Raw genomic sequence first — 14289 nt, forward strand, 5'->3', positions numbered from 1 at the left:
AACATAAATAACATGTCATGGAAAATACAAGAATGGCTGATATTCGTTTAAGAGAAAAATTAACAATTTAAACTTTCATATTTAAACCATTTCTTGAATTAGAATGAAATTGGGGAGAATCAATGCAGAATAGAGCAATACTGAACCACACAGAAAATAAGTAATTAGAGAGGGAAGTGCAGGATTATTCATTCACCAGTAGCTTCTTGGTTGACATCACCAGATTGTTGATGGGAATCCAAAAAATAACCCAATTGAGAAGGTTCAAAGAATATATATCTGTTCTCAATTTTCATTACACACTTACATAGATGCCGTATAGTTATTTGAGCACCCAACAATCGCGCCCAAAGGCATAAACTCAGAAATTTTTTCCGTCATATCTGTGTTACTCTTGAAATGTCTGGGGTAAATCCAAACCTTCTGGCCCAAGTACCAGGATTCTCTATTTCATTCAAAGAAATATCTTAACGACATTGTCCCGATCAGTAGAAAAAACAAATTTAGCCAAAAGAGTTCCTCTATTTTCAACCTGGGCTTCATAGAAGTTTCCAGAAATTGACACATTCACAGGTGATGTTAAATTTGCATTCAATGGCAACACTGGAATAAGGCTGGGAATTTTCTCCCTGTTTCATACTGTTTTGAAGAAAATAAACCTTTGACATAGGTGGTATCATGTCCAATGAAAATGTAATATCTCTTGCAAATATTTTTTAAATTGCTCTCTGGGAGAAATTAATTAACATTTAGGAAAATTTAATACTCTTAAGGTTCAGATATTTAGTTGAATTTTCCAAATTCTCCACTCTTTGATATTATATATTCTCCCTGTATTAGAACAGTCTGAGTATTTTGAATTTGAGACACTTTAAGTTCAAATTCTTCTATTTTTAGATGAGTGCATAGTAACCTCCAGTTTTAAAGAGATAAATTGGTTTTGAGTCTTTCAAAGCTGATGTTAAAGAAACAATAGAGCTTTCTAACATAGATATGGCTTTCCACAGAGAATCTAAAATTACCACTGAAGGTTTAACCAAAAATGGTTTATATGAGAAAGTTACCATGGGAATTTGAGAATTTCCATCGCTGTTCTGGGGGTCTTCCAGGAGTTTTTCTCCCTGATAGGGCAGGCATCTTGACGTGAAGTCCTGACTGTCCCTCCTCTACACTTTTAGTTGTTTCTACTACCAGCAGAGTAGATGTCCGTATTCCAACGCTGGCATCACAGGACGCAAATTCAACTTGAGAGCCTGCCTTGATGGTGGCCTCATCATTGAGCATCTTCTGCCCCGACCAACCACCCGGTCTCCCAGCCGCGTTGTGTGAAGGTGGCGAGGGAGACACCGGAGCTCCGGGACTTAGTGATATTTCCTCTAATGGCGCAGGATTTTACTCTACTCCTGCGCTAACAGCGGAGCTGACATCTGGAGCAGAAGCCCTCTATCCTCATCTGGATCATAGCTGGATGAGGGGGGAGTCAAGGTTACGTCCCTCAGTCGGCCTTTTCTTTTAGTATGAAGCATCCCAAGAGGAAAATAGTACAAAACGAGGTAAGACCGGAGCTTGAGCCAACGCATCCTCCCCTCAAGACGCCATTTTGATTCTCTATGCAGTGTATTTAATGTTAAAGGACTCAGATTTATACATCCCTACTCCATAGCAAACTAAATTACCTAAGAATTCAGCAATATTAAGATGCAGACAGCAGTCCAGCAGCGAGATGGGGGCTTTCCAATCTTTTGCATAGAGTGCCACATGGATGATTATGTACCAGTTGGTGTACCTGTATGTTTGTCTGGTGCAGAGAGCTGCTAGCTATCAGAGAATGAGTCCGATCTGTGGAGGCTAGAGTGGCAAACCTCAAGGGGCTGAGGCAAATAGAGAGCTACGTAGAGGAGACACAAAGTCCCAACTTCAGTCCGGCAGCCCCTTTGCTTTGGAGGCGCAACACTCTGAAGTAGAAAATGATCCTGTAGCAAGAACTTGCTCTCCAGATAATACATTATCCTCCAAAAACTAATGTCCAGGAGAGTAGGGTTAGGTTGGTAGTCATAGTTAATAATTTGATTATTAGGAATGTAGATAGGTGGCTGGTGGACGTGAGCATTGCTTGGTAACTTGTCTACTTGGTGTAAAGGTGGCAGACCTCGCGCATCACTTAGAAAGGAATTTAGACGGTGCAGGGAAGAAGCCGGATGTCGTGGTACACGTGGGCACAAACAATATAAGAAAGTATAGGAGGCAGATTCCGGAAGCCAAACTAGGCTTAAGGTTGAAAATTGAACTCCTAAACCTCCAGGTAGCATTCTGTGAAATGCTCCTTGTTCCACACACAGGATCCCAGAGGCAGGCAGAGCTCTGGAGTCTCAGTTCATGGATGAAACTATGATGAAGGGGAGGTGGTTTTAGTTTTGTTAAGAACTGGGCAGTATTTTGGGAAGGGGGAGCCTGTTCTGAAAGATGGAGTCCATCTTAACCAGGGTGGAACCAAGCTGCTGACACTAATCTTCATGCAGATAAAGAGCAAATGGTTCATCTTATCTGCAGAGCAATTTGTTTATGGCAATAACTGCAGCTCTGTGCAGATTACCTCCATGCAGAAATATACCATCCCTTTCTTTAAACCTTTAGAGATCCGCAGTATTTGTCACATGCCCCCTTGAATTCAGTAACTGTTCTCATCTTCGCCGCTTCTTCTGGAGAACATTCGAGGCATCCACCACCCTCTCCATGAAGAAATATTTCCTGATATTGGTTCGGAGTTGTCCCCCCTTGGAGCTTCATATTGCGACCCCTAGTTATACTGTTTCCTTTCCAGTGGAAAAGGTTTTCAGTTTGTTCTTCATTAATTCCTGTTACCATGTTTCTCTGATAAGACAGGTCTTATGTTTAATTTTTGCTCTGAAAAACAGGTTAGGCCTTATTTTCGGGGATGGCTTATTTTTTTTTTCCATGGTTGGTGAATGAGGACAAGGCTAAGCCTGCCGCCTCTTTCATTCACCAATCAGATTCAATTTTCGGCTGAACCTTTTGGTTCGGCCTTAGTTATCAGCCCACCATGGGAAATTTTGTTTTCCTGCGATTTGGGCCGATTTTATTTTGGCTGCTGCCCCAACCCTTCCAATTTGATTAATTAAAACCGGGTTTGTACAGTAAAAAAAACAAACAAAAAAACCCCAAACCCACTCCAAGCCTCCAGATGTACTTCATTGCAACCCCTCTACCCTCCCCCAAAACTTGCGAAAACTCCCTGGTGTCCAGCGGGGGTCCCGGGAGCGAACTCCCGCTCTTGGGCCGGCTGCTGCCAGCAATCAAAATGGCGCCGATGGCCCTTTGCCCTTTCCATGTGACAGAGGCCGACCAATGGCGCCAATGGTTGGCCTCTGTCACATGCAAAGGGCCATCGGCGCCATTTTGATTGCTGGCAGCAGCCGGCCCAAGAGCGGGAGATCGCTCCTGGGACCCCCGCTGGACGGGAGTTTTCGCAAGTTTTGGGGGGGTTGTAATGAAATACATTTGGGGGGGGGTTTGTTTGGTGTGTTTGTTTTTTTTTTGTTAAATCCTCCGTCTCCCCACCCCCCAGGGACTTTCACTAAGTCTTGGGGGGGGGGGTCTGGCAAGTTTTGGGGTGGAACCGCTCGTCCTCTTAAAAGCTAGGGCTCATTTTTGGAGTAGTGCCTATATTTCAAGCCCTACTCCAAAAATCCTGAAAATTTATTATTTATTTATTTAAAGAGTCTTCTATACCGATGTTAGTCGAAACATCACCTCTGTTTACATGGAACAAAAGCAACGGAAATTACAAGTAACGGGAAGGGTAGGGGGTACAAAAATCCAATAGGAGAGCAGAGAAGCATAGGAACAATTAACAAGTGAACTGTCATAAGAACAAGTTCATAGTCAAATTCAGGTCATGAAAATAAGCTAGGGCTTATTTTCAGGGTGGGGTTTATTATTGGAGAAACACAGTAGATATCGGAAGGTCTGTATCATATCTCCCCTGCACCTTCTTTCCTCCAGGGTTATACGTATTTAGATCTTTTAGCCTCTGCTTGTACATTTTCTGAAATTACCCAACACCATTTTGGTTACCTTCCTCTGTCTCTATCCTTTTTGAGATGCGGGCTCCAGATCTGAATACAGTACTCCAGGTGAGGCCTCTCCAAAGAACTGCACAAGGGCATTATCACTTCCTTTTTCCTACTGGTTATACCGCTCTCTATGCAGCCCAGCATCTTTCTGCCTTGTCACATTGTTTTGCTATCTTCAAATTGGCCAGACGCTATCGCCCCAAGGTCCATATCCTGGTTCATGCACAATAGTCTCCCCCCCCCAAATCACATACAGCTCTTTAGATTTCCACAAATCAGGTGCAGGACTCTGCACGTCTTGGTAGTGAATTGCAGCTGCCAAATCTTCGATCACTTTTCATTCTCTCTGCTCCTTCAGCCATGTCCACTCTCTTGCAGATCTTGGTATCATCTGCAAAAAGGCAAACCTTTCCTTCTAACCCCTCTGTAATGTGTTTTTGTTGCTAATACTGAAATTTTCCTGAGGAAGAAATTGAACATGAAGAGCCCTATGTATTCTTTGTACACCTTGAATACTGTGTACAATTCTGGTCGCCGCATCTCAAAAAAGATATAATTGCGATGGAGAAGGTACAGAGAAGGGCTACCAAAATAAGGGGAATGGAACAGCTCCCCTATGAGGAAAGACTAAAGAGGTTAGGACTTTTCAGCTTGGAGAAGAGACTACTGAGGGGGGATATGATAGAGGTGTTTAAAATCATGAGAGGTCTAGAACGGGTAGATGTGAATCGGTTATTTACTCTTTCGGATAGTAGAAAGACTAGGGGGCACTCCATGAAGTTAGCATGTGGCACATTTAAAACTAATCGGAGAAAGTTCTTTTTCACTCAGCGCACAATTAAACTCTGGAATTTGTTGCCAGGGGATGTGGTTAGTGCAGTTAGTATAGCTGTGTTTAAAAAAGGATTGGATAAGTTCTTGGAGGAGAAGTCCATTACCTGCTATTAAGTTCACTTAGAGAATAGCCACTGCCATTAGCAATGGTTACATGGAATAGACTTAGTTTTTGGGTAATTGCCAGGTTCTTATGGCCTGGATTGGCCATTGTTGGAAACAGGATACTGGGCTTGATGGACCCTTGGTCTGACCCAGTATGGCATTTTCTTATGTTCTTATTCAGAATCTGAAGGGTAGGCAATGCAACGAGTCCAGATTCCTCCATCACCGACACGGAGTACAGAGATGGTCTCTGGCTGTGGGAGGGAGAGGGCTTTGGCTGTCACCTTACTCTGCGCTTGGATATTCTCCATGTCCCTAACATATGTGCGAATCTCTGGAGAGTATTTGAGGCCTGGTGCGAGGATTGCGGTGTCTTCCCTCGGGCGGTCAAAATCCCATTTATTCTGGAATTTTTTGCAGGACAGCTTAAATAAAGGTTTGGCCCTTAATTCCTTGAAGATGTGGTAGCGACTGTCTCCTTTTAACAGGGGTGAGGTGAATGGGATCTCCCTGATGGCTCATTTTCTGAAGGAAGTGAAGCACCTTCGGCCTCCTGTGCAGTTGCCAGTTCCCTTGTGAAATCTTAATTTAGTGCTGAAATTTTTGGCGGATCCCTCCTTTTGGCTGCTGCGCAGTCTTTCCTTGTGTTTATTCACTTTGAAAATGGTGTTCCTGGTAACTATATGCTCAGCATGTCATGCCGGGAGCCTTTCTTCTGGATAACTCCAGGGGTGTTGCAGCTATGTACTGTTTGTCCTTCTTGCCCAAGGTAGTCTTGGAGTTTTATTTGAATCTGTCCATTTTGTTGCCATCCCTAAATAAACTCAAGGACGTGGAGGAATACTAGCTTCTCAGTCATTTGGATGTCCAAGAGGCTTTTTGTGTGGTACCTGGAAGTCTCAGTATCGGTCCGAAAGACTGACCGCCTGTTTATCCGTCACTATGGAAGGAAACAGGGCGAACCTGCTTCACGGGCTACTATAGGTCGCTGGATTAAAGAGGTGATCACGGGAGCCTATGTGAAGGTTGGAAAGTCATTACCCTCTCAGATTAGAACTCATTCCATTAGGGCTGAAGCAGTCTGATGGGCAGAGGTCAGACTACTGTCTCCCATTGATATCTATCTGCTGGGCAGCAACGAGGTTCTCCTTGCACACCTCCAGGTTTTATCGCCTGGATGTACAGGCCCTAGAGTGCTGCCTTTCCACAGGCAGTGTTGACCGTGGGCAGCCTCCTGCCCCAATCGGAAGTAGCTTTTGTACATCCCATTGTCCTATATCCATCTTGCTACATGCTAGAAAATGGAGAAATTACTTACCTAATAATTTCGTTTTCCTTTAGTGTAGACAGATGGACTCAGCATCCCACCCTCGGCTACCCAAGACTTGCGCCACAGGTTCTCCCGTAGAATGGGCCTCGAATCTAAGGGATCACGGATATGTGTTCATCCAGTCCCTAGATTAAGGTACCTATATTCTTATTGGAGCTCAGTGTTTTATAGTTGGTTGAGTACAGTTACGGTTATCCATTTTTCATTGTTTTAATCATATTTTCAATTAAGTCCTTTCACTAGTATGTCCACATTGGCTTTTGAAGAGAATACTGGAGAGCTGAGGTCACTGCAGTGTGTATATATATATATATTGTGATGTCAGCTTTGTAACCTGATTTCGTCTCCATCTGCTGGCAGAGGATCATAGCCCATTTGTCTACACTAAGGAAAACAAAATTATCAGGTAAGTAACTTCTCCAGTTTATTACTTCTAGCCATTTTGATCAGCTGTTACCACTCACACGAGCTGCACTAAAATGTAAGCTCTCAAAAGCAGCCAGGATCAATCCAGATCTAATAGAACAAAGACAGCAGAATTCTATATTTAAGTAAAGTATAAATCCATTGTTAAAGCATTTCTCTAGGACCCTGAACCACAGCAATTTCCAGTAAATGACAGAGGTCCAGAGGTTATATAGTCTAAGTGTGTACCTGAGGCAATTGTTGATGGTGATTTACCAAGGTCTCAAGGAGTGGCAATGGCCGAAACAGGATTTGTACCCATTCTAATAACACTTGATTTGAAGTACAGCAAAAGACCTGCTCAGCATGCAGGGGTCTGGTCCATAGATTTAATTGTTTAATGGAATATGCCAGTTATCTGAGAGCCTCCTGTTCCAGGCAACAGCCTGTAAGGAATGGGATGATGCAGGAGTGGGTGGACTCCCTAACATTGGTTAGCATTCTGTTTAAACCTTACAAGAAAATAAATTAAGATCCCAAGCCTCATTGCTAGATGCCAATTGGTTGCATGCTGGATAATGGGGCTTTTACAGTATGTCCCAAAATAGTAATTGCACTCAGGGCCGGTGCGTCCATTAGGCGAACTTCGGCGGTCGCCTAGGGCGCTGAGCTGTAGGGGGTGCCGAAGAGCAGCTACGTGGTGCCGCAAGCGGGGCCTATCCCGCTCACGGCAAAGAGAAATAGAGACTGTGTGCCTGAGAAGCACACAGTCTGCGCCAAAACAGGTAGGGGAGGGGGCGTGACTGGGTGAGGGGGCAGCGCAAGGGTCGCTTAGAGCACCCATTACCCTTGCACTGGCCCTGATTGTACTTCATTAACTCAGTTCATATTGAGACAAACAAACATATCTAGATTAGGAGGACTGAAATTATAGCATATCACGTCACCTTATCTCATCGGCTCTTTCTATTCACTTAACTGAAAGCTAAAGTATGCATTCTTCTACGTAAACTAAACTGAGCAATGAATTATCTGACGCTGTCCCTACAGAAGAAGCCATTTTACTTTGATTTCCCATTACTATTGTTTCTAAAACAGATTTTGCATCATAATCAAGAAAAAGGTACATTGTATGTTCCATAATAACTTTTATGCTAGCTGGAAATAAAACTAAAATTTCTCTACCCACTGTAGAATTTTTTTTTTTTTCCCTGCAGAAATAATCTTGCTGTGTCAGTTCATTCTAAGATATATTTTCTGCTGCTTTGTCCCCACCTACCACAAGAGGGATTCTTTTCCTTAAGTCTTAATTTATTGTGGAAATCTTTACACAATTGAAGCTGTGCCTTTTTGATTTTGAAAAACAGGCGTAAAGACTAAATTTAATTTTTATGTTGCACATAATAAATCCTGGAAAAAGGACATGGTCGTGTGTTTTTAACAGATCTGTTTTCATACAGCAGTAGCACCTACCCCTCCCCCTGCCCCCCTACATTTGAGTACCTAATTGACTTGCCTATATTCTTCTTCTTCCTTTTAACTTTTTTTTTCTATTTTGATTCGCTAGTATGTGATCAGCAAAAGTGCTTTCAGAATGATTGAACAGAACTGTTGGAACTGCCATAATCTCTGTACACTTCCTTAACTTCACATCTGGCCCCACTGCATTGTCTGCTTTCAGTTTTCTTTGATTAAAGACAGTTAACTGCTTTATTTGAGGGAACTGTACAGAAGGTGGTGACCAAACTGGTGGGGTTGAGGGTGGGGACTGTTTCAGAAGACCTATTGAGGAAAAGCTGTAGTATACCCTGGAGGAGAGGAGGTGCAGAGAGATATGGTGTAGACCTTCAGGTACCTGAAAGGTTTTAATGATGCACAAACATTAAACCTTTTCCACTGGAAAGGAAACAGTAGAACTAGGGGTCATAATATGAAACTCCAGGGGGAAGAACTCTGAACAGTTAACGAATTCAAAAAGGTATGGGACAAAGACTGTGGATCCCTAAAGCATAAAGAAAGGGATAGTGTAACCTTTTTGTATGAAGGTAACCTGCACGGAGTGGCAGTTATTACCCTTAAGAGAGTACACATGGGAGGGGGGGGGGGGGGGGGGGGTGTAACGTGCATGGGGCAGCAGTTACTACCATGGACAGATTGCTGGGTGGACTGGTCTTTATCTGCCCTCATTATTATGTTACTAAGTTATCTCAGTTTTGTTCATTCAGGATTCGTGATTTCACTCTTCAAATTTATTATCTTCACTCTGAAGGAGAACGTGGTCTATGAAAACATCTAACCAGATTTGTTTATTCTGTTTTCCCAGTTTTTGAATTGGTTAATAAAGTCTGTATATTTTATCTTCTTTTGGAAGATTCTTGTGTGCTTTTATCTAGCCTGGAGCAAGTGGGTTTCCTTTGACTAAAGTCTTTGCACAGGCGTCTGATGAATTTTTGAGGCCTTACAAGTTACTTGGGGGGTGCATCTCCTGAAGGGATCTCTGCATCGGTTTACTTCCTTCTCCCCTTCTTACCCCAAGCTGCTGAAGGGGCATCAAGTCTGCCTCACGGCATCAGACTGCTGGGGGTAAACGCTCCATTTCATTCACCCTATTGCTGGTGCCCGTGTCGAGGCCTTTTGCACCCTGGAATCACTCAGAGGTGCTTGCTATGTCTCTTAGCCGCCGTGAGGCTCAAAATAAGAGCAGCAGAAAATCAGAGGCTCTGTAAAAGATCTGGATGTGCTTTCATGTCTTTCCAGTCTGCCAGCCACCAAAAGGTAGTGTGAAAGTAGAAGTTTGTCTCTAGCCCTACAGCTTGCTTTTTAAAAAGCTTTCCTATTGAACCTCTGGGTGTTGCCATGTTTAGAATAGTGTCCCTTTTTCTGAAGAGAAATAACTCTGTTGAGATGAGGTGTATGTGTTGTGGGGTGTGTGTATTGCTTTGGGGTTTTTTTGTAATGAGGGAGCATATTTTAACATGGTCGTGAGTGAAATGCGATCTTATTTGGGCTTTGGTGCCATAATCTAGATTTTCTATATATCTAACTTATCATTAAAATCATCCATTGTACCTGAAGACTGGAGGATAGCAAATGTAACCCCAATATTTAAAAAGGGCTCCAGGGGCGATCCGGGAAACTACAGACCGGTTAGCCTGACTTCAGTGCCAGGAAAAATAGTGGAAGTGTTCTAAACATCAAAATCACAGAACATATAGAAAGACATGGTTTAATGGAACAAAGTCAGCATGGCTTTACCCAGGGCAAAGTCTTGCCTCACAAATTTGCTTCACTTTTTTTGAAGGAGTTAATAAACATGTGGATAAAGGTGAACCGGTAGATATAGTATATACTTGGATTTTCAGAAGGCGTTTTGACAAAGTTCCTCATGAGAGGCTTTCTAGGAAAAGTAAAAAGTCATGGGATAGGTGGCGATGTCCCTTTCGTGGATTGCAAACTGGCTAAAAGACAGGAAACAGAGAGTAGGATTAAATGGCAATTTTCTCAGTGGAAGGGAGTGGACAGTGGAGTGCCTCAGGGATTCTGTATTGGGACCCTTTACTGGTTCAAATATTATTAAATGATCTGGAAAGAAATACGACGAGTGAGATAATCAAATTTGCAGATGACACAAAATTGTTCAGCAGTAGTCTAAATCACAAGCAGATTGTGATAAATTGCAGGAAGACCTTGTGAGAACTGGAAAATTGGGCATCCAAATGGCAGATGAAATTTAATGTGGATAGTGCAAGGTGATGCATATAGGGAAAAATACCCATGCTATAATTACACGATGTTGGGTTCCATATTAGGTGCTACAAACCCAAGAAAGAGATCTAGGTGTCATAGTGGATAACACACTGAATCGTCGGTTCAGTGTGCTGCGGCCAGTCAAAAAAGCAAACAGAATGTTGGGATTATTAGAAAGGAATGATGAATAAACGGAAAATGTCATAATGCCTCTATCGCTCCATGGTGAGACCGCACCTTGAATACTGTGTACAATTCTGGTCGCCGCATCTCAAAAAAGATATAATTGTGATGGAGAGGTACAGAGAAGGGCTACCAAAAATGATAAGGGGAATGGAACAACTCCCCTAATGAGGAAAGACTAAAGAGGTTAGGACTTTTCAGCTTGGAGAAGAGATGGCTGAGGGGGGATATGATAGAGGTGTTTTAAAATCATGAGAGGTCTAGAACGGGTAGATGTGAATCGGTTATTTACTCTTTCGGATAGTAGAAAGACTAGGGGACACTCCATGAAGTTAGCATGGGGCACATTTAAAACTTTAGTTTGTTATTGTTCTGATAGTTTGTTATTGTTCTGATAGCTGTCAGTATTGCTGGGGCGGCGGCAGAACAAACCGCGCCCAGACGATAATGTGTTGTTGTTTGTTATCTGAAAATTTAATAAAAACGTTTAACATAAAACTAATCAGAGGAAAGTTCTTTTTTACTCAACGCACAATTAACCTCTGGAATTTGTTGCCAGAGAATGTGGTTCGTGCAGTTAGTATAGCTGTGTTGTAAAAAGGATTGGATAAGTTTTTGGAGGAGAAGTCCATAACCTGCTATTAAGTTCCACTTAGAGAATAGCCACTGCCATTAGCAATGGTTACATGGAATAGACTTAGTTTTTGGGTACTTGCCAGGTTCTTATGGCCTGGATTGGCCACTGTTGGAAACAGGATGCTGGGCTTGATGGACCCTTGGTCTGACCCAGTATGGTAATTTTCTATGTTCTAAATAATTGTATGTATACTTTGAACTGTAAGAGTCCTTGAAACCTTTGTATAATCTAAAAACTGCCTAGTTCACAACTAACACTACCAAAAAGGTACTCCACCTAATTAAACATCAAACAAACACAATACAAGGTGGAAAATTGATGCTCAAAATAGAAATCAAGTCAAACTTTTTAAATGTAAGGGGGTACAAACTGACACAATCCTTCTATATTTAAAAGTTTGACTTGATTTTCTATTTTGAGCATCAGTTTTCCACCTTGTAACTGTTTAACTGCCTAGTTCTGACCTGTTAAATCAGTAGCCTGTATGTGGATTCCAGGTTTTCCGTTTATCCATACTCTTGGTTTCTACTGAATGCTTTTAATGTTCCACCCTCATAACACGATTTATGGTGGCTCACTGTCTGAAATATCTAGCAGGTGAACATCCAGGCATGAAGTGATGGCTGGGTAAAACGTAACAAAGCAACACAATCTCTGCAATGTTGCATTGTGGAGCATACATGAATGCGTGTGAGCAAAAAAGCAGTGTAGTTAACTGACAGAATCAAATGTGATGCCTGAGATAAAAAGGATTTGAGCCTTACAGTTGAAAACAAAATAGAAACTACATTTATCAAGAGACAGATCTTTTCAGTTGACATTTATAACTGCAGCACAGTTTCCTCTGACGTGATAGCCAGTTTGTCTCCTAACTTGTAAATATTTTGGTTGCAAGCGTATTCCTAGTCTTGATGTGATTTTTTTTTTTTTATTTTTTTTTTTTTTATTTTATTATGGAAGATTATGGAAAAATGAGGCAGATGGTACCTTTATAAACTTTTTTTTGGGTACTTGCCAGGTTCTTGTGGCCTGGGTTGGCCTCTGTTGGAAACAGGATGCTGGCTTGATGGACCTTGGTCAGACCCATATGGCATTTTCTTATGTTCTTATGTTTGTAATTCAAAGTTAACCAACCTATAGATCCTAACCAATATTTCACCCCGAAGAGGCAGGCTCACAAACAATATGGTATGCTAAACATCTATTGCACTGAACAGCTTCTAAACTGTAGGTAGGCATGTTATTGGCCAATAATTTTTTGAGGATGTTACTTGAAGTTCGTGGGGAAAGAGCAATGTTCTTGTTAGTTCTGGTTTGTCTGATCAACTGATTTTATTTATTTATTTTGCAAGTTTGCCAGATCTTGTATAGAGAAGTGCTTGAGTCAAATAGTCCACACTCCATTGGGGACAGGGTTCTTCCATTTTGAGGCTTTTTAACTTGGCTTCCAACTTCCTTGTTACTTCATGCCATTTCATTATTTTTATGCTGCTTTATATTTTCCTGTATGCTGGGTAACTATTCTGCTTCTTTGTTGTGCTCTACAGCAGTGGCTCCCAACTTGGGGTCTGTAGACCCCCAAAAGTTCATGAGACCATCTCAGGGGGTCCTCCAGAAGGGATGCAAGAAAGTTTAGCTAGGGAGAAGTGAGAGGGCTGCTGCTTCCTGCGATTATCTGAGCTGCTGTCACTGGCCAGGAGCGTTGAGATTAGGTCCTATTATGGCCTTGACAACGTCATCCCATATTGCTGAAGACTAGGAGGAGGAGGGACAGAGAAGGGCCATTCACATCCATTAGAAGCCTCAAACGGCAATGCTGAATGTTTAGTGGAGGTGAAGAGAGGGACCGATTGTAAACCCCCCACTGCTGTACTTCATGAGGATGTGGGGAAGAGGGGCTGCACACTGAGGAATGATGACTTATCATACCAGTTACAAACATTTCCCCATTCTGCCTCATGCTCTGCCACTGGCCTCATAGAGAGGAGAGAAGTGCTGCACCAGAAACGTGAATATTTTGATTTGAAGGAATAAAGGAGGAAATGGTATTGGGGTTGACAGAGGAGAGAAGGAATGAGACAGGAATGAAGAAATTGAGGATAAGGAGGGGGATAGGAATATATGATTAATCTGGTTAAGGGTAGCGAGAGTGGATGGCAGCCTATCACGGAGAGGAGAGGACCCCCCAGAATCATGCTGAACAGAGATAGAGGGGGAGGGATAGAGGGCCACATGGTTTAGGAGGGAATAAGGGAAAGATGACCACCAGGGATCAAGGAGGGAGGATGAGACAAAAGTTAGGTATGGATATGATACTAAACACACAAGTTATTTAGGGGACACAGACAGACATGGAGATCTCGTAGTCTTCCTTTTGAAAAGCAGGCTGGTTTTGCTTTTTCTAAAATTATTTTGTGACTCATCTTCTGAATGTGTTTGTAAGAATCATAAAAGAAAAGCAGGCTGAAAGGGAATCAATTTTCAGGAAGGGTAAGATTCAGAACTTCATATAGGTGGGTCAACACCTGTTTACCAAGGTTAAAATGCCCTTTGAAAATTGCTATTCCTCACATAGAGGGTAAAAGGAGTTACTCTGTGAACAGCAGCAGACCTTAACCTATGGGATAAAAAAAAAAGGAGCAGGGCTAGATTGGGAGAGAAGTACATGCAAGGATTTAATTTTGAAATCCTCATACATACTTTCACGCATATACTTTTCATCTGCTTTGAAGCAGGTGCAAAGTACACAGGAACAAAAGTACTGGCTTTCTCCCGCCAGCCTTTGTTTTTAAAAGGAATTACCATGGGCATTTTCCTTTTGAAAATTAGATTGCAGCTCTGCAGGTACTGGTGCTGATTTTCTGTCGGGTAATGTCAACTTGCCAACCTGGAATTATTTTGAACTTGCTTCCTTTTCCCCATTGGAGTTGAATTGGAAGGTGGAATGGCTTCAA

General features: G+C 42.2%; 1 protein-coding gene across 5 annotated transcripts in view; it reads left to right on the forward strand.

Annotated features, from left to right (window-relative positions):
• Nucleotides 1-14289, forward strand: part of HMGN3 (high mobility group nucleosomal binding domain 3) — an 82788-nt gene that overhangs the window by 35776 nt on the left and 32723 nt on the right. The window lies entirely within an intron of this gene.

This window comes from Rhinatrema bivittatum, chromosome 3 (assembly GCF_901001135.1).
Source record: "Rhinatrema bivittatum chromosome 3, aRhiBiv1.1, whole genome shotgun sequence".
NCBI lineage: Eukaryota > Metazoa > Chordata > Amphibia > Gymnophiona > Rhinatrematidae > Rhinatrema > Rhinatrema bivittatum.